General features: G+C 47.6%; 7 non-coding genes and 5 pseudogenes across 7 annotated transcripts; all 12 read left to right on the top strand.

Annotated features, from left to right (window-relative positions):
• The first annotated feature begins 2,210 nt into the window (after nucleotides 1-2,210).
• Nucleotides 2,211-2,411, top strand: LOC125802606 (U2 spliceosomal RNA; annotated as a pseudogene).
• Nucleotides 2,412-2,945: 534 nt separating this feature from the next.
• LOC125802714 (U5 spliceosomal RNA) lies at nucleotides 2,946-3,062 on the top strand. The gene has a single exon (XR_007439764.1). It is a non-coding gene; the product is annotated as a U5 spliceosomal RNA (small nuclear RNA).
• Nucleotides 3,063-9,168: 6,106 nt separating this feature from the next.
• On the top strand, nucleotides 9,169-9,344 carry LOC125802582 (U2 spliceosomal RNA; annotated as a pseudogene).
• Nucleotides 9,345-9,875: 531 nt separating this feature from the next.
• On the top strand, nucleotides 9,876-9,992 carry LOC125802713 (U5 spliceosomal RNA). Its single transcript, XR_007439763.1, has one exon. It is a non-coding gene; the product is annotated as a U5 spliceosomal RNA (small nuclear RNA).
• Nucleotides 9,993-10,475: 483 nt separating this feature from the next.
• LOC125802632 (U2 spliceosomal RNA) lies at nucleotides 10,476-10,646 on the top strand (annotated as a pseudogene).
• A 527-nt stretch (nucleotides 10,647-11,173) lies between these two features.
• LOC125802712 (U5 spliceosomal RNA) lies at nucleotides 11,174-11,290 on the top strand. The gene has a single exon (XR_007439762.1). It is a non-coding gene; the product is annotated as a U5 spliceosomal RNA (small nuclear RNA).
• Nucleotides 11,291-11,763: 473 nt separating this feature from the next.
• On the top strand, nucleotides 11,764-11,945 carry LOC125802613 (U2 spliceosomal RNA). Its single transcript, XR_007439716.1, has one exon. It is a non-coding gene; the product is annotated as a U2 spliceosomal RNA (small nuclear RNA).
• A 527-nt stretch (nucleotides 11,946-12,472) lies between these two features.
• Nucleotides 12,473-12,589, top strand: LOC125802711 (U5 spliceosomal RNA). Its single transcript, XR_007439761.1, has one exon. It is a non-coding gene; the product is annotated as a U5 spliceosomal RNA (small nuclear RNA).
• Nucleotides 12,590-13,051: 462 nt separating this feature from the next.
• LOC125802610 (U2 spliceosomal RNA) lies at nucleotides 13,052-13,242 on the top strand. Its single transcript, XR_007439715.1, has one exon. It is a non-coding gene; the product is annotated as a U2 spliceosomal RNA (small nuclear RNA).
• A 532-nt stretch (nucleotides 13,243-13,774) lies between these two features.
• Nucleotides 13,775-13,891, top strand: LOC125802710 (U5 spliceosomal RNA). Its single transcript, XR_007439760.1, has one exon. It is a non-coding gene; the product is annotated as a U5 spliceosomal RNA (small nuclear RNA).
• Nucleotides 13,892-14,180: 289 nt separating this feature from the next.
• LOC125802654 (U2 spliceosomal RNA) lies at nucleotides 14,181-14,277 on the top strand (annotated as a pseudogene).
• A 2,536-nt stretch (nucleotides 14,278-16,813) lies between these two features.
• On the top strand, nucleotides 16,814-16,988 carry LOC125802587 (U2 spliceosomal RNA; annotated as a pseudogene).
• Nucleotides 16,989-17,263: the final 275 nt, after the last annotated feature.

Below are 17,263 nucleotides of genomic sequence, written 5' to 3'. Positions count from 1 at the left end.
GAGGGTCATGGCGTCGGTGGTCCATCCCGACCAGACGTGTGGCGTGCCGGGCCGCATGTGCGCCATGAACCTGGCGCTCGTCCGCGACGCTTTGGCCTGGGCGGAGCAGCGTCGGGTTCCACTGGCCCTCTTGGGCCTCGATCAGGAAAAGGCTTTTGATCGGGTGAACCACGACTTCCTGTTCGCCGTGTTGGAGAGGATGGGCTTCGGCCCGGCCTTTCTGGCAGCGGTGCGCCTGCTCTACAGGGGGGCGGTGAGCCGTGTGGGGGTGAACGGGTACTACTCCGGGCTTCTGGAGCAGGGGGGGGGGGTCAGACAGGGCTGCCCCTTGTCCCCCCTCCTCTACGTTCTGTATCTGGAGCCCCTGATGGAGAGGATCAGGCGGGACCGCGCCTTTGGGGGCCTCCACATCCCAGGGGGGAGGGGGTTGGCCGCCAAGGTGTCGGTGTACGCAGACGACGCGACGCTGTTCCTGGGGGCGGACGGGGACTTCCGGGTTGCCGGCGCGATCCTCGAGGCGTTCTCGGACGCCACGGGGGCCCGCATCAACCGCGGGAAGTCTGCGGTCTTGTACGCCGGAACCTGGGCCGGAAGGAAGGATGTGCCGGGGGGTTTCACCCTTTGTCCGGACGGTCTCAAGATCTTGGGCGTTGTCTTTTGGAGAGAGGGCAGCGCCCAGAAGAACTGGGAGGCCGCCCTGGGGAAGCTGCAGGCAAGGGCGGAGATCTGGGGCAGGAGGGACCTTTCGCTGACGGGCCGGGTGCTCGTGGCGAAGGCGGCCCTCATGGCCAGCCTGAACCACCTGGCGTACGTGTTTCCCGTCCCGTTTGTGACGGGCAGGCGGCTGGAACGCCTGCTTTACTCGTTCGTGTGGTGGGGAAGGCAGGAGAAGGTGAGCCGCCGGGTCATGTATCTGGACCGGAAAAAGGGAGGGAGGGGGGTGCCCTGCGCCCCGTACAAGGCCCTAGCCCAGTTTGTGGCCTTCCACGCCGGACTGGTGGAGGGGTCCGCGGGTCACGCCGCGAGCCTCTTCGCCAAGTTCTGGGTCGCCTTCCCCTTGCGGGCGGCGGTCCCGTGGAGGGGGACGGAGCCGTGGTCGGAGGACCGCCCCTGGCACTACCAGAGGATGGCCGAGTTCGTCCGCGACAACCCCTGGTGCTTGGAGGACGGCCTGGTGCTGGACCATAAGGGTCTGTACAGGGCCTGGAGGGACAGGCACGTGGCTCCGGTCACGGGCGAAAGGCCCGTGATCCTCGGCGCGGACTGGCCCGCGCTCCAGCCCGAGTGGCTGGACGGCGCCAGTGCCGACCTGCACTGGCTGGGGGCCCTGGACCGCCTGCCCGTCAGGGAAAGGTTACACAGGCACGGGGTCGCTCGCTCGCCGTTGTGCCCGGCAGGGTGCGGCGGCGAGGAGACGGTCGGCCACGTCATGTGGTCGTGTCCCGTCGCCTCCGCTCTCTGGGCCAGGGTGTCGGATTGGTGGCGGTCGGTGGGGGGCCACCCCCCCCTGGACAGGGAACTGGTCCTCTACGGCCGGAGGCTGCGTCAGGCCCCCCCGGCCGTGGCGCGAGCGCTATGGGCCGCCGTGTCGGCAGCGAAATGCGTGCTCTGGGGCGCCCGTTGTGAGTGCCTCCAGCGGGCCGCCCCCCGGGTGGACCCCGAGTCGATGATGGCAGCCCTCCGCAACAGGATCCGCCAGGTAAGGAGGGGGGGAGGGGCGGGGGAGGGAATCGTCAGGGCGGGAGTAGGGCGGCTGGACGAGGGCGGTTTCGCAGGCCCCACCGTGCTGGGGCGGCCGTGGTGGCCGCGGGGACTGGGGGGGCCTTCCTGACCCCAAGCCCCCGGTCGGTGAGCGGGGTCCGGGAGGGGGGGGGGGGTGGGGGTTTGTTGGGCGGGCGGGACTCTGTCGTGCCGGGCGGGGGCCTGTTTGAGGGCGGGGGTGATGCGTCGGGCCGCGCGGGAGAATGCTGTGGGATTTTGTTGGGACGGGAGGGTTTTATTCGGGGGGGGTGGGGGCTGTGGGACTGTGTTGGTGTGGGTGGGTTTTGTGGGGGGGGGGTTTTGTGGGGACGGTTTTTGGGGTCGGGCGGGTCTTTCCGGGTGTTTGGTTTTTGGGGGGTGGGTACTGTGGGACTTTGTTGGACTAGGGGTGGTGGGGAGTGTGGTGGTGGGTGTGCACGTGTTTTTGAGTTGATTGGAATGTGTGAAGCATCTGTTTGAATAAAGCGTGGGTTTACCCCGATTAAAAAAAAAAAAAATCTGTTCTTATCAGTTTAATATCTGATACGCCCTCTATATGAGGGCTACATATTAAATGGATTTTTAGAACAGGGAGCCAGAACAGGAGCTTGCTCCTTCTGCTCCACGCATCGACCTGGTATTGCAGTACCTCCAGGAGCGGTGCACCTTCCTTACAGCGGTGCAAAGAAAGAAGAAACGACTGGGTCGTTGGCTAAGTGCTCAAGAGGGCTGGAATTGATCGGGGGATGGTCAGTTCCTGTGATCTGTCTTGTTTTTTTTTCTGCTTGTGTTTTGAAGTGAACCCATGCATGCTTGTGTTGTTTTCTTCTTCTGTTTGTTTATTTATTTATTTAATTCTGTACTCGCTGGCAGGGGAGGGTCTTTTTCGCGCGTTTTCCGTTTTCCCTCCGTTTTTGTTCTTTTTTTTTTTTTTTTTTTTTTTTTTTTTTTTAACTTTTTTTTTTTTTTAACTCGATATGTTGTTTGGCTTGTCTCTTTGTGTTCTTTTGTGTCCCCTTCTGCTCTTTAGGCAAGGACGACCGTCCCGCTCAGGTGTGACGTCATCAGGACTCGTGCGTTTTAACTGGAGGAGAAGACAAAAAAGTTGAAGGTTGTCTTCCCTCTCAATCTGCCCTTGCTCCCTGCCTTCCTCCAGCTGCCTCGGCCCTTTCTGGACCTCGGAGGGGTTTGGTGGGTTACGGGTATAGCTCGGGTTTCTCTTCATTCACGTATAAATCTTTCGCCTTTTACTAAAGATTTCCGTGGAGGGGAACGTTGACGAGTATTGCTTATTTTTTGAAAGCTTTGCTTTTAGCGAAGCTGCTCATCTCAGTACCAAAGGAAAAAAAAAAAAAAAAAAAGACAGAGAGAGAGAGAGAATGAAAACATGAATGAATCAATAAATAATAATAATAATAATAATAATAATAATAAAAAAATAGACTATGAAGGAATGATGACAAAAGAAAACAGTAAAAAAAAAAAAAAAAGTTTGTAAGGAATAATGGTAAAAGACAGACCTCTTTGAACAATGGCTAGAGTAGGGTGACGTTAAATGGGTGGGACATCTGTTGGCTTCGCCGCTTAGTAGCTACATAGTAAAAAGAAGGGCCCCGCAACCAGGTGGCGATATTCGGGTTATCGCTTCTCGGCCTTTTGGCTAAGACAGCGGTCGACTCTCTGGCGGTGCGAGATCTTGGTCTTTGTGACCCTGGTCCTTGCCTCCCGAGAGAAGATTGTACTTGTCCCGGTTCGGTGAAAAAGAGTCTTAGGCAGTAGGCTCTGATCCTGCTTCGTCTGGGGCTCATTGGGGTTTTCGTCTGACGGCTTCCATTCCATCTTGGCTGAAGGGGGAGAACCCCAACACCCACGGTAAGTACAATCCTTTTTAATTTATTTGTTTTAGAATTTTAGATACTTATTGTATTTATTGTTTTAGTGGTTTTATTGAGGCTCGGTTTTTACCGAGGCCACCCGGTGCCTCTCAGCATGTCGGCTGCTCGTGCCGGCATGCGGAGGCACCACAGCGTGCGCCTAGTATTTAAAGAAGTGGAGGGTAAGCTTCTGGGGATGTCCCGTCTGGACTTCTCCAGGAAGCTATTACAAGGTGCCCTCGCTTTTACACCTGCCGATTTGAACTGCTTATTGACTCTGCCCGGAAATAAAGGTTTTGATGTTAGCTTCCGCTCTGCTTCCCTGCTGAAAGATTTTTGGACTCGTTATGAAAATATTAAGGACCAGTTCTCCATGTTTAAGGTGGAAAAACTTTCTGATAATTCACATAAAGTGGTGATTGTCAGAATGTTTAATGAAACCGTAACAGGAGAAGACATTGTTACATGGCTGGCTAGATTCTGTACCGTTAAAAGCCCACCTATCAAGGTTCTGGACGAGGACGGCATTTGGAACTGCTCGTGGCGAGTTCCCATTAAACAATGGGAAGACCCGAGCAGTTACTTAGGCCTGAGACAGATACCGTCCATGATAGTGCTGGGTGAAAACCGCGGTTACATCTTTTACCAAGGTATGCCCAAACTATGCCGCAAGTGCGGAAAGTTTGGGCACCTTGCAGAGGCATGTGCAGAAATTGTGTGTGGGAAGTGTAGAGAAATTGGGCACACTTATGAGGAGTGTCCCAATGGCAGAAGGTGCAATCTTTGTGGTGAGAATTCCCATCTCTACAGAGATTGCCCAAAATCATTTGCCAACAAATTAAAGGCCACCAAAATGGCCGCCAGGCAGCATGGCCAAGAGGAGCAGGAGAAGGAGAAGGAAATGGAGGAGGAAGGGGCGGTCCCTGAGGTTTCGGCGGGAGATTCAAATCTCCAGCCGGCCTCAGGGAATGGCCATGCTGCAGAGGGCGGGGCTAGCATCCGGGCGGAGTCACAGCAGGAGCTGGAGGCCACACCCCTCCAGCCTGAACAAGGAAACAAGATGGTGGTGGAGCAGGAGGAGGAGGAAACCAACTCCTCCATGGTGACGGTGGAGGAAGGTGTAGTGGCCTCCAGCGGGGGTGAGTCAACCGGCTCACTCCCAAACGCTCAGGTGGGGAAAAGACCTGCGGAGTCTCCTCTGTCTGTATTGATAGAGAAAAAACAGAGGGCCGCACAAGGTTCAGCCAGTTCTTCCTCGGAAGACCTGAACCGGCTGTGGCCCGCTGGTTCTCCAAATGAAGTTTCTTTCCTCCAATTCAAGCTTACATCATCAACGCCTAAGGCCCCCACAGCATGTGACTGTGGGGAACCAGCGGCAGGAGGCACCAGCTCACCTCCTCTCTCCAAAATAATGGAGATTAAGGAAGAGCAGGTGTCACAGTTACTTTAAGTAACTTTTAAATGCCTTTTTAAACTGTTTTTATTTCAGTAGTCTCTTTTAAATGACTTTTTAAATGAAGTACCTGTTTTAAAACCATAAATGCTCATGGCTCTTACCATTTCAACCATTAATGTTAGAAGTGTGAGAGCCTCCACTAGAGCAGAGAGCGTCTTGTCCTTTTTAAAAGATATAAAGTCAGATGTGTTTTTACTACAAGAGTGTGCTTTGCCGTTTATGAAATCCTACAGAGATTGGGAGCAGCGATGGGCTGCGGGTCCCTCTCTCTGGAGCGGCTCACACTACAACAGAGCCGACGGTGTTGCCATTTTAATTAAAAACCCCCATATTCTGGTGAAGGGCAGCACAGTGGTGCGAGACGGACGGGCTCTTTTAGCAAACCTGACTTTTTTAGGGACGGACTTTAACATTTTAAATATTTATGGTTTTAATGATAAAAATGACAGGTACGACCTTTTAGAAGACCTGCAGCCCCACATGTTAGGGAGGGCTCCTTTAGTGGTGGGAGGGGATTTTAACTGTGTTTTAAATAGGAAAGATAGGAAAGGGAAGGGGGATGATTTTAAATTAGATAAGACATCACTTTTATTACAGGGGATAGTCAAGGATTTTAAATTAGTCGACTGTTTTAAAACAACGCATCCAGGGGAGGAGGGCTTCACCTGGTTCAGTGGTGATTGCGCCCGTGCCTCCCGTATCGACTACATTTTTACGAGAGACTGCCCACCAAGCGATGCTACATTATCCCCCATGTTCTTTTCTGACCACCTCATGCTCTCCTGCACCCTGTCTCTCCCCACCGGTGTGACTGTAGGGGGAGGGCTGTGGAGACTGAACTGCTCCCTGTTACAAGATAAAGAGATAGTTAGGAGTTACAGGGAGCAGTACAGTCTCTGGCAGACCCTCCAAGACTGTTACGATTCACGCGCACAGTGGTGGGAGATGGTGAAACAAAGGACCCAGACTTTTTTTAAGAAAATAGGGAAGGAGAAAAAGAATAGGGAAAGACGGTGCATGTTGGGGCTGCAAAAGAGACTACAGCGTTATTTTAACCTTTTAACCAACGGCATAGATTTTAGTGAAGAAATAAAAGAAATAAAAAGGGAAATGTCGGTTTTAAACAAAATAAAAAGTAAAGCAACTATTTTAAGAAGCAGGGAACAGGAAGTTGAGGAAGGGGAAAAATGTACTCGATATTTTTTTAAGAAGATTTTATCAAGGGGGGGAGGGATTGTAAATATAACAAAAGATGAGAGGGAAGAAAAAACAACGGGAGGGATTTTAAGATTGACAGAAGAATTTTATGAAGAGTTATATAAAGAAAAGAGAGTACACCCTGAGACAATGAAGGAGGTTTTAGATTTTTTAGACAAAACTATTAGCAGTCAGGATGTTTTAACAAGTGATTTTACAGGTGAAGAAGCTTTTAAATGTCTTAAAGGTTTTAAAAAAGGTAAGTGCCCGGGAGAGGATGGACTCCCCGTGGAATTTTATTTGACCTTTTGGGACATTTTAGTAACTGACGTTTTGACTGTTTTTAACGAATTTGAAAACCTTGACCGACTTCCAGACAGTTTTAGAACAGGTATAGTTAGCTTACTTTATAAGAAGGGCGACAAGACCGACTTAAGAAACTGGCGACCGATTACCCTTTTAAACTTTGATTGTAAACTTTTTAGTAAGATTTTATCCAGACGTATGTCTTTGGTTTTAGAGGACGTGATCCACCCGGATCAAGCCTGCGCCGTGCCCGGAAGGAAGATCACAGACAGCCTAGTGTTGGTTAGAGACGTCATCTGTTTTGCGAGAGACAGAAACATTCGACTGATAGTTCTAAATTTAGATTTTGAGAAAGCTTTTGATCGGGTCTCGCACCAGTACCTGTTTCAGGTACTGCAAAAAATGGGGTTCCCAGGGAGGTTCATTAAGTGGGTGGGGCTGCTTTACAAAAATATCAGCAGCAAAATCCGTGTAAATGGGCATCTCACGAAAGCGATCAGTGTACGCTCTGGCGTTCGCCAAGGGTGTTCGTTATCTCCGCTTCTGTACGTGGCATGTATAGAGCCGCTGGCGCAGATCTTGAGAAAGGATAGATGGATCAAAGGACTAGACCTACCAGGTGGACTGACGGCGACCTGCACACTTTTTATGGACGACGTCACGCTTTTATGTTCTGACTTTTTATCGGTCCAAAGAGCATTGGACGTGACTGACTGGTTTGGAAGGGCCTCGGGCGCTAAGCTCAATAGGAGCAAGTCCGAGGCCCAGCTCTTTGGGCCTAGAGGGAACATCGACTTGAACCTGGACGTTGATTTTAAAGTAAATGATATAAAAATTTTAGGACTTAAATTCGACAAAGAGGGTGGTGGACGGGGCAACTGGACTGACGCTTTAGCTAGGGTCAGGCAGAGATTGGGATTCTGGGGACTAAGACAGTTGACGATGGAGGGCAAGATTTTAATCATTAAAGCCGTGATTTTACCCTTGCTTTTATTATTGTGTTCTGTTTTTAGTCCCCCGAGACGATTTCTTTTGAGTCTAGACCGGGCGATATTTTACTTCCTGTGGGGGTCCAAGTGGGAGCGACTGAGGAGGACGGAGGTTAAAAAGAGAAAGGAGAATGGAGGGAAGGGGCTCCCAGACCCCCACCTGTTTTTAGGAAGCAAGTTCGCTGCTTTGCACGTGAAGTATGCGACAGACCCCTCCAGACAGAACAAGACGGCGGTGATGGCGAGGTTCTGGATGGGGTCGTACTTGCAAAGTCTAAAGATTTTAAAACCTGATCTTACGACCCCAGTCTCTTTTACCCTACCCTTTGAATATGATTTTATTAGAAAGTTTTTAAACAAGTATTTTTTAGACAAAGAGGATGTCACCATTTTAACTAATGCCAAGTCTCTTGTTTCTCTTGTGCAGGACCGGGAGGAGGTGAGCCCAGTTCCCGGCCTCACACTCGGTGAGGCCAAACAAGTTTGGAGGAACGCCGCCCACCCCGCTCTTCAGAACAAGCATAAGGACCTGTCGTGGATGGCTGCCCATGAGATCCTCCCGGTCAGGGCCGTGATGCACTCCCGGGGCATGGCGAGGAACCCCATCTGCCCGCGGCCAGGGTGTGGCGAGCCCGAGACCGTGCGGCATGTGCTCTGGGAGTGCAGCGTGGCGAGGGACCTGTGGGCCTTAACCGGCCCCCTGCAATGCCCGTGCCTGCCAGCAGGGGAGGTCCAGCCCACGTTTTACCGGCTAGCGGTAAACGGGGTGGGCCAGGGCCTCGACAAGATACCAGCAGCCGACTTTGCAGCGCTCTGGTCCACCCTGAATCACGTGAAGGCCGCCATTTGGACCTCCCGCAACCTGCTGGTGGGGAAGCGCGTGACGGTGCCCCTGCACGCACTGTCGGCGCTGGTAACATCTTCGCTGCAGGGGACACCGCACGGCGACATTCGGAGGAGGGGGCCGGGGTCTCACGCAGGGGGGTCCAGACCACCACGGCGCCTGGCTCCCGTAGATGCACCCCGTTAACACGGACACAGTAAAAGGAGCAGCGGGCACAGGGGAGGTTCTCCGCTGAGCCCAAAAACGACAGAGGCGTCTCTTCTGAGGAGCGGAGTGGAGCCTGCTTGTTATGGGCTCACCCCGGTTTTGCACAAAGAACAATTTTAACCGATTTTATGGACTATTGCGATTCCTTTTAAACTGGTTTTCACGAACTTTTAAAACATGGACTTGCACTGGACTCCCGTTCCCAAAACACGCACACACACACAAACAAAGAAAATAACAACAATGTAAAACAACAAAACAAAACAAAACAAAACAAAAAAAAAACAGTCAGTTTTGTGAGGGTGTTTTTTATCTTATTGTACCTTTTTTTATTTTTTTATTTTTTTCAACAATGGGATTTATGGAATTTAATAAAGACATGGGGAGGGGAAACTATGGTTTTAAAACGTAATGAAAACGTATTTTAAATGGAATGAAATGAATATTTGTTTTGACTGATGATTTGTTTTAAAATATATGTAAATGTTGTGTACTTGGCTTTTATGCAAAAATGTTTTTACTTGGCTTTTAAAGAAAAAATGTATGGTGACAATAAAAACTTTTCGAAAGAAAAAAAATCTGTTCTTATCAGTTTAATATCTGATACGCCCTCTATATGAGGGCTACATATTAAATGGATTTTTAGAACAGGGAGCCAGAACAGGAGCTTGCTCCTTCTGCTCCACGCATCGACCTGGTATTGCAGTACCTCCAGGAGCGGTGCACCTTCCTTACAGCGGTGCAAAGAAAGAAGAAACGACTGGGTCGTTGGCTAAGTGCTCAAGAGGGCTGGAATTGATCGGGGGATGGTCAGTTCCTGTGATCTGTCTTGTTTTTTTTTCTGCTTGTGTTTTGAAGTGAACCCATGCATGCTTGTGTTGTTTTCTTCTTCTGTTTGTTTATTTATTTATTTAATTCTGTACTCGCTGGCAGGGGAGGGTCTTTTTCGCGCGTTTTCCGTTTTCCCTCCGTTTTTGTTCTTTTTTTTTTTTTTTTTTTTTTTTTTTTTAACTTTTTTTTTTTTTTAACTCGATATGTTGTTTGGCTTGTCTCTTTGTGTTCTTTTGTGTCCCCTTCTGCTCTTTAGGCAAGGACGACCGTCCCGCTCAGGTGTGACGTCATCAGGACTCGTGCGTTTTAACTGGAGGAGAAGACAAAAAAGTTGAAGGTTGTCTTCCCTCTCAATCTGCCCTTGCTCCCTGCCTTCCTCCAGCTGCCTCGGCCCTTTCTGGACCTCGGAGGGGTTTGGTGGGTTACGGGTATAGCTCGGGTTTCTCTTCATTCACGTATAAATCTTTCGCCTTTTACTAAAGATTTCCGTGGAGGGGAACGTTGACGAGTATTGCTTATTTTTTGAAAGCTTTGCTTTTAGCGAAGCTGCTCATCTCAGTACCAAAGGAAAAAAAAAAAAAAAAAAAGACAGAGAGAGAGAGAGAATGAAAACATGAATGAATCAATAAATAATAATAATAATAATAATAATAATAAAAAAATAGACTATGAAGGAATGATGACAAAAGAAAACAGTAAAAAAAAAAAAAAAAAGTTTGTAAGGAATAATGGTAAAAGACAGACCTCTTTGAACAATGGCTAGAGTAGGGTGACGTTAAATGGGTGGGACATCTGTTGGCTTCGCCGCTTAGTAGCTACATAGTAAAAAGAAGGGCCCCGCAACCAGGTGGCGATATTCGGGTTATCGCTTCTCGGCCTTTTGGCTAAGATCAGGCGAGATGTCCTCTTTTGGGGACGAACGGATACTGCTGCTTTTGCGGCCAATCCCCAGTGGGGAGCTGTTTTAAGGCAGCCCACTTGATTAATGCCATGGCTGGGAAGGCGACTAGCTCTGGATTAATCAAAAAAAAAAAAAAAAAAAAAAAAAATCTGTTCTTATCAGTTTAATATCTGATACGCCCTCTATATGAGGGCTACATATTAAATGGATTTTTAGAACAGGGAGCCAGAACAGGAGCTTGCTCCTTCTGCTCCACGCATCGACCTGGTATTGCAGTACCTCCAGGAGCGGTGCACCTTCCTTACAGCGGTGCAAAGAAAGAAGAAACGACTGGGTCGTTGGCTAAGTGCTCAAGAGGGCTGGAATTGATCGGGGGATGGTCAGTTCCTGTGATCTGTCTTGTTTTTTTTTCTGCTTGTGTTTTGAAGTGAACCCATGCATGCTTGTGTTGTTTTCTTCTTCTGTTTGTTTATTTATTTATTTAATTCTGTACTCGCTGGCAGGGGAGGGTCTTTTTCGCGCGTTTTCCGTTTTCCCTCCGTTTTTGTTCTTTTTTTTTTTTTTTTTTTTTTTTTAACTTTTTTTTTTTTTTAACTCGATATGTTGTTTGGCTTGTCTCTTTGTGTTCTTTTGTGTCCCCTTCTGCTCTTTAGGCAAGGACGACCGTCCCGCTCAGGTGTGACGTCATCAGGACTCGTGCGTTTTAACTGGAGGAGAAGACAAAAAAGTTGAAGGTTGTCTTCCCTCTCAATCTGCCCTTGCTCCCTGCCTTCCTCCAGCTGCCTCGGCCCTTTCTGGACCTCGGAGGGGTTTGGTGGGTTACGGGTATAGCTCGGGTTTCTCTTCATTCACGTATAAATCTTTCGCCTTTTACTAAAGATTTCCGTGGAGGGGAACGTTGACGAGTATTGCTTATTTTTTGAAAGCTTTGCTTTTAGCGAAGCTGCTCATCTCAGTACCAAAGGAAAAAAAAAAAAAAAAAAAGACAGAGAGAGAGAGAGAGAATGAAAACATGAATGAATCAATAAATAATAATAATAATAATAATAATAATAATAAAAAAATAGACTATGAAGGAATGATGACAAAAGAAAACAGTAAAAAAAAAAAAAAAAAGTTTGTAAGGAATAATGGTAAAAGACAGACCTCTTTGAACAATGGCTAGAGTAGGGTGACGTTAAATGGGTGGGACATCTGTTGGCTTCGCCGCTTAGTAGCTACATAGTAAAAAGAAGGGCCCCGCAACCAGGTGGCGATATTCGGGTTATCGCTTCTCGGCCTTTTGGCTAAGATCAGGCGAGATGTCCTCTTTTGGGGACGAACGGATACTGCTGCTTTTGCGGCCAATCCCCAGTGGGGAGCTGTTTTAAGGCAGCCCACTTGATTAATGCCATGGCTGGGAAGGCGACTAGCTCTGGATTAATCAAAAAAAAAAAAATAAAAAAAATCTGTTCTTATCAGTTTAATATCTGATACGCCCTCTATATGAGGGCTACATATTAAATGGATTTTTAGAACAGGGAGCCAGAACAGGAGCTTGCTCCTTCTGCTCCACGCATCGACCTGGTATTGCAGTACCTCCAGGAGCGGTGCACCTTCCTTACAGCGGTGCAAAGAAAGAAGAAACGACTGGGTCGTTGGCTAAGTGCTCAAGAGGGCTGGAATTGATCGGGGGATGGTCAGTTCCTGTGATCTGTCTTGTTTTTTTTTCTGCTTGTGTTTTGAAGTGAACCCATGCATGCTTGTGTTGTTTTCTTCTTCTGTTTGTTTATTTATTTATTTAATTCTGTACTCGCTGGCAGGGGAGGGTCTTTTTCGCGCGTTTTCCGTTTTCCCTCCGTTTTTGTTCTTTTTTTTTTTTTTTTTTTTTTTTTAACTTTTTTTTTTTTTTAACTCGATATGTTGTTTGGCTTGTCTCTTTGTGTTCTTTTGTGTCCCCTTCTGCTCTTTAGGCAAGGACGACCGTCCCGCTCAGGTGTGACGTCATCAGGACTCGTGCGTTTTAACTGGAGGAGAAGACAAAAAAGTTGAAGGTTGTCTTCCCTCTCAATCTGCCCTTGCTCCCTGCCTTCCTCCAGCTGCCTCGGCCCTTTCTGGACCTCGGAGGGGTTTGGTGGGTTACGGGTATAGCTCGGGTTTCTCTTCATTCACGTATAAATCTTTCGCCTTTTACTAAAGATTTCCGTGGAGGGGAACGTTGACGAGTATTGCTTATTTTTTGAAAGCTTTGCTTTTAGCGAAGCTGCTCATCTCAGTACCAAAGGAAAAAAAAAAAAAAAAAAAGACAGAGAGAGAGAGAGAGAATGAAAACATGAATGAATCAATAAATAATAATAATAATAATAATAATAATAATAAAAAAATAGACTATGAAGGAATGATGACAAAAGAAAACAGTAAAAAAAAAAAAAAAAGTTTGTAAGGAATAATGGTAAAAGACAGACCTCTTTGAACAATGGCTAGAGTAGGGTGACGTTAAATGGGTGGGACATCTGTTGGCTTCGCCGCTTAGTAGCTACATAGTAAAAAGAAGGGCCCCGCAACCAGGTGGCGATATTCGGGTTATCGCTTCTCGGCCTTTTGGCTAAGATCAGGCGAGATGTCCTCTTTTGGGGACGAACGGATACTGCTGCTTTTGCGGCCAATCCCCAGTGGGGAGCTGTTTTAAGGCAGCCCACTTGATTAATGCCATGGCTGGGAAGGCGACTAGCTCTGGATTAATCAAAAAAAAAAAAAAAAAAAAATCTGTTCTTATCAGTTTAATATCTGATACGCCCTCTATATGAGGGCTACATATTAAATGGATTTTTAGAACAGGGAGCCAGAACAGGAGCTTGCTCCTTCTGCTCCACGCATCGACCTGGTATTGCAGTACCTCCAGGAGCGGTGCACCTTCCTTACAGCGGTGCAAAGAAAGAAGAAACGACTGGGTCGTTGGCTAAGTGCTCAAGAGGGCTGGAATTGATCGGGGGATGGTCAGTTCCTGTGATCTGTCTTGTTTTTTTTTCTGCTTGTGTTTTGAAGTGAACCCATGCATGCTTGTGTTGTTTTCTTCTTCTGTTTGTTTATTTATTTATTTAATTCTGTACTCGCTGGCAGGGGAGGGTCTTTTTCGCGCGTTTTCCGTTTTCCCTCCGTTTTTGTTCTTTTTTTTTTTTTTTTTTTTTTTTTTTTTTAACTTTTTTTTTTTTTTAACTCGATATGTTGTTTGGCTTGTCTCTTTGTGTTCTTTTGTGTCCCCTTCTGCTCTTTAGGCAAGGACGACCGTCCCGCTCAGGTGTGACGTCATCAGGACTCGTGCGTTTTAACTGGAGGAGAAGACAAAAAAGTTGAAGGTTGTCTTCCCTCTCAATCTGCCCTTGCTCCCTGCCTTCCTCCAGCTGCCTCGGCCCTTTCTGGACCTCGGAGGGGTTTGTTGGGTTGCGGGTATAGCTCGGGTTTCTCTTCATTCACGTATAAATCTTTCGCCTTTTACTAAAGATTTCCGTGGAGGGGAACGTTGACGAGTATTGCTTATTTTTTGAAAGCTTTGCTTTTAGCGAAGCTGCTCATTTCAGTACCAAAAAAAAGAGAGAGAGAGAGAGAATGAAAACATGAATGAATCAATAAATAATAATAATAAAAAAAAAATAGACTAGGAAGGAATGATGACAAAAGAAAACAGTAAAAAAAAAAAAAAAAAAAAGTTTGTAAGGAATAATGGTAAAAGACAGACCTCTTTGAACAATGGCTAGAGTAGGGTGACGTTAAATGGGTGGGACATCTGTTGGCTTCGCCGCTTAGTAGCTACATAGTAAAAAGAAGGGCCCCGCAACCAGGTGGCGTTATTCGGGTTATCGCTTCTCGGCCTTTTGGCTAAGATCAAGTGTAGTATCTGTTCTTATCAGAACAGATCTGACGTTTTGACTGTTTTTAACGAATTTGAAAACCTTGACCGACTTCCAGACAGTTTTAGAACAGGTATAGTTAGCTTACTTTATAAGAAGGGCGACAAGACCGACTTAAGAAACTGGCGACCGATTACCCTTTTAAACTTTGATTGTAAACTTTTTAGTAAGATTTTATCCAGACGTATGTCTTTGGTTTTAGAGGACGTGATCCACCCGGATCAAGCCTGCGCCGTGCCCGGAAGGAAGATCACAGACAGCCTAGTGTTGGTTAGAGACGTCATCTGTTTTGCGAGAGACAGAAACATTCGACTGATAGTTCTAAATTTAGATTTTGAGAAAGCTTTTGATCGGGTCTCGCACCAGTACCTGTTTCAGGTACTGCAAAAAATGGGGTTCCCAGGGAGGTTCATTAAGTGGGTGGGGCTGCTTTACAAAAATATCAGCAGCAAAATCCGTGTAAATGGGCATCTCACAAAAGCGATCAGTGTACGCTCTGGCGTTCGCCAAGGGTGTTCGTTATCTCCGCTTCTGTACGTGGCATGTATAGAGCCGCTGGCGCAGATCTTGAGAAAGGATAGATGGATCAAAGGACTAGACCTACCAGGTGGACTGACGGCGACCTGCACACTTTTTATGGACGACGTCACGCTTTTATGTTCTGACTTTTTATCGGTCCAAAGAGCATTGGACGTGACTGACTGGTTTGGAAGGGCCTCGGGCGCTAAGCTCAATAGGAGCAAGTCCGAGGCCCAGCTCTTTGGGCCTAGAGGGAACATCGACTTGAACCTGGACGTTGATTTTAAAGTAAATGATATAAAAATTTTAGGACTTAAATTCGACAAAGAGGGTGGTGGACGGGGCAACTGGACTGACGCTTTAGCTAGGGTCAGGCAGAGATTGGGATTCTGGGGACTAAGACAGTTGACGATGGAGGGCAAGATTTTAATCATTAAAGCCGTGATTTTACCCTTGCTTTTATTATTGTGTTCTGTTTTTAGTCCCCCGAGACGATTTCTTTTGAGTCTAGACCGGGCGATATTTTACTTCCTGTGGGGGTCCAAGTGGGAGCGACTGAGGAGGACGGAGGTTAAAAAGAGAAAGGAGAATGGAGGGAAGGGGCTCCCAGACCCCCACCTGTTTTTAGGAAGCAAGTTCGCTGCTTTGCACGTGAAGTATGCGACAGACCCCTCCAGACAGAACAAGACGGCGGTGATGGCGAGGTTCTGGATGGGGTCGTACTTGCAAAGTCTAAAGATTTTAAAACCTGATCTTACGACCCCAGTCTCTTTTACCCTACCCTTTGAATATGATTTTATTAGAAAGTTTTTAAACAAGTTTTTTTTAGACAAAGAGGATGTCACCATTTTAACTAATGCCAAGTCTCTTGTTTCTCTTGTGCAGGACCGGGAGGAGGTGAGCCCAGTTCCCGGCCTCACACTCGGTGAGGCCAAACAAGTTTGGAGGAACGCCGCCCACCCCGCTCTTCAGAACAAGCATAAGGACCTGTCGTGGATGGCTGCCCATGAGATCCTCCCGGTCAGGGCCGTGATGCACTCCCGGGGCATGGCGAGGAACCCCATCTGCCCGCGGCCAGGGTGTGGCGAGCCCGAGACCGTGCGGCATGTGCTCTGGGAGTGCAGCGTGGCGAGGGACCTGTGGGCCTTAACCGGCCCCCTGCAATGCCCGTGCCTGCCAGCAGGGGAGGTCCAGCCCACGTTTTACCGGCTAGCGGTAAACGGGGTGGGCCAGGGCCTCGACAAGATACCAGCAGCCGACTTTGCAGCGCTCTGGTCCACCCTGAATCACGTGAAGGCCGCCATTTGGACCTCCCGCAACCTGCTGGTGGGGAAGCGCGTGACGGTGCCCCTGCACGCACTGTCGGCGCTGGTAACATCTTCGCTGCAGGGGACACCGCACGGCGACATTCGGAGGAGGGGGCCGGGGTCTCACGCAGGGGGGTCCAGACCACCACGGCGCCTGGCTCCCGTAGATGCACCCCGTTAACACGGACACAGTAAAAGGAGCAGCGGGCACAGGGGAGGTTCTCCGCTGAGCCCAAAAACGACAGAGGCGTCTCTTCTGAGGAGCGGAGTGGAGCCTGCTTGTTATGGGCTCACCCCGGTTTTGCACAAAGAACAATTTTAACCGATTTTATGGACTATTGCGATTCCTTTTAAACTGGTTTTCACGAACTTTTAAAACATGGACTTGCACTGGACTCCCGTTCCTAAAACACGCACACACACACAAACAAAGAAAATAACAACAATGTAAAACAACAAAACAAAACAAAACAAAACAAAAAAAACAGTCAGTTTTGTGAGGGTGTTTTTTATCTTATTGTACCTTTTTTTATTTTTTTATTTTTTTCAACAATGGGATTTATGGAATTTAATAAAGACATGGGGAGGGGAAACTATGGTTTTAAAACGTAATGAAAACGTATTTTAAATGGAATGAAATGAATATTTGTTTTGACTGATGATTTGTTTTAAAATATATGTAAATGTTGTGTACTTGGCTTTTATGCAAAAATGTTTTTACTTGGCTTTTAAAGAAAAAATGTATGGTGACAATAAAAACTTTTCGAAAGAAAAAAATCTGTTCTTATCAGTTTAATATCTGATACGCCCTCTATATGAGGGCTACATATTAAATGGATTTTTAGAACAGGGAGCCAGAACAGGAGCTTGCTCCTTCTGCTCCACGCATCGACCTGGTATTGCAGTACCTCCAGGAGCGGTGCACCTTCCTTACAGCGGTGCAAAGAAAGAAGAAACGACTGGGTCGTTGGCTAAGTGCTCAAGAGGGCTGGAATTGATCGGGGGATGGTCAGTTCCTGTGATCTGTCTTGTTTTTCTTCTGCTTGTGTTTTGAAGTGAACCCATGCATGCTTGTGTTGTTTTCTTCTTCTGTTTGTTTATTTATTTATTTATTTATTTAATTCTGTACTTGCTGGCAGGGGAGGGTCTTTTTCGCGCGTTTTCCGTTTTCCCTCTGTTTTTGTTCTTTTTTTTTTTTTTTTTTT

This window comes from Astyanax mexicanus, chromosome 6 (genome assembly GCF_023375975.1).
Source record: "Astyanax mexicanus isolate ESR-SI-001 chromosome 6, AstMex3_surface, whole genome shotgun sequence".
Classification (NCBI taxonomy): Eukaryota; Metazoa; Chordata; class Actinopteri; order Characiformes; family Acestrorhamphidae; genus Astyanax; species Astyanax mexicanus.
This window is presented reverse-complemented; position numbering and strand designations above follow the sequence as displayed.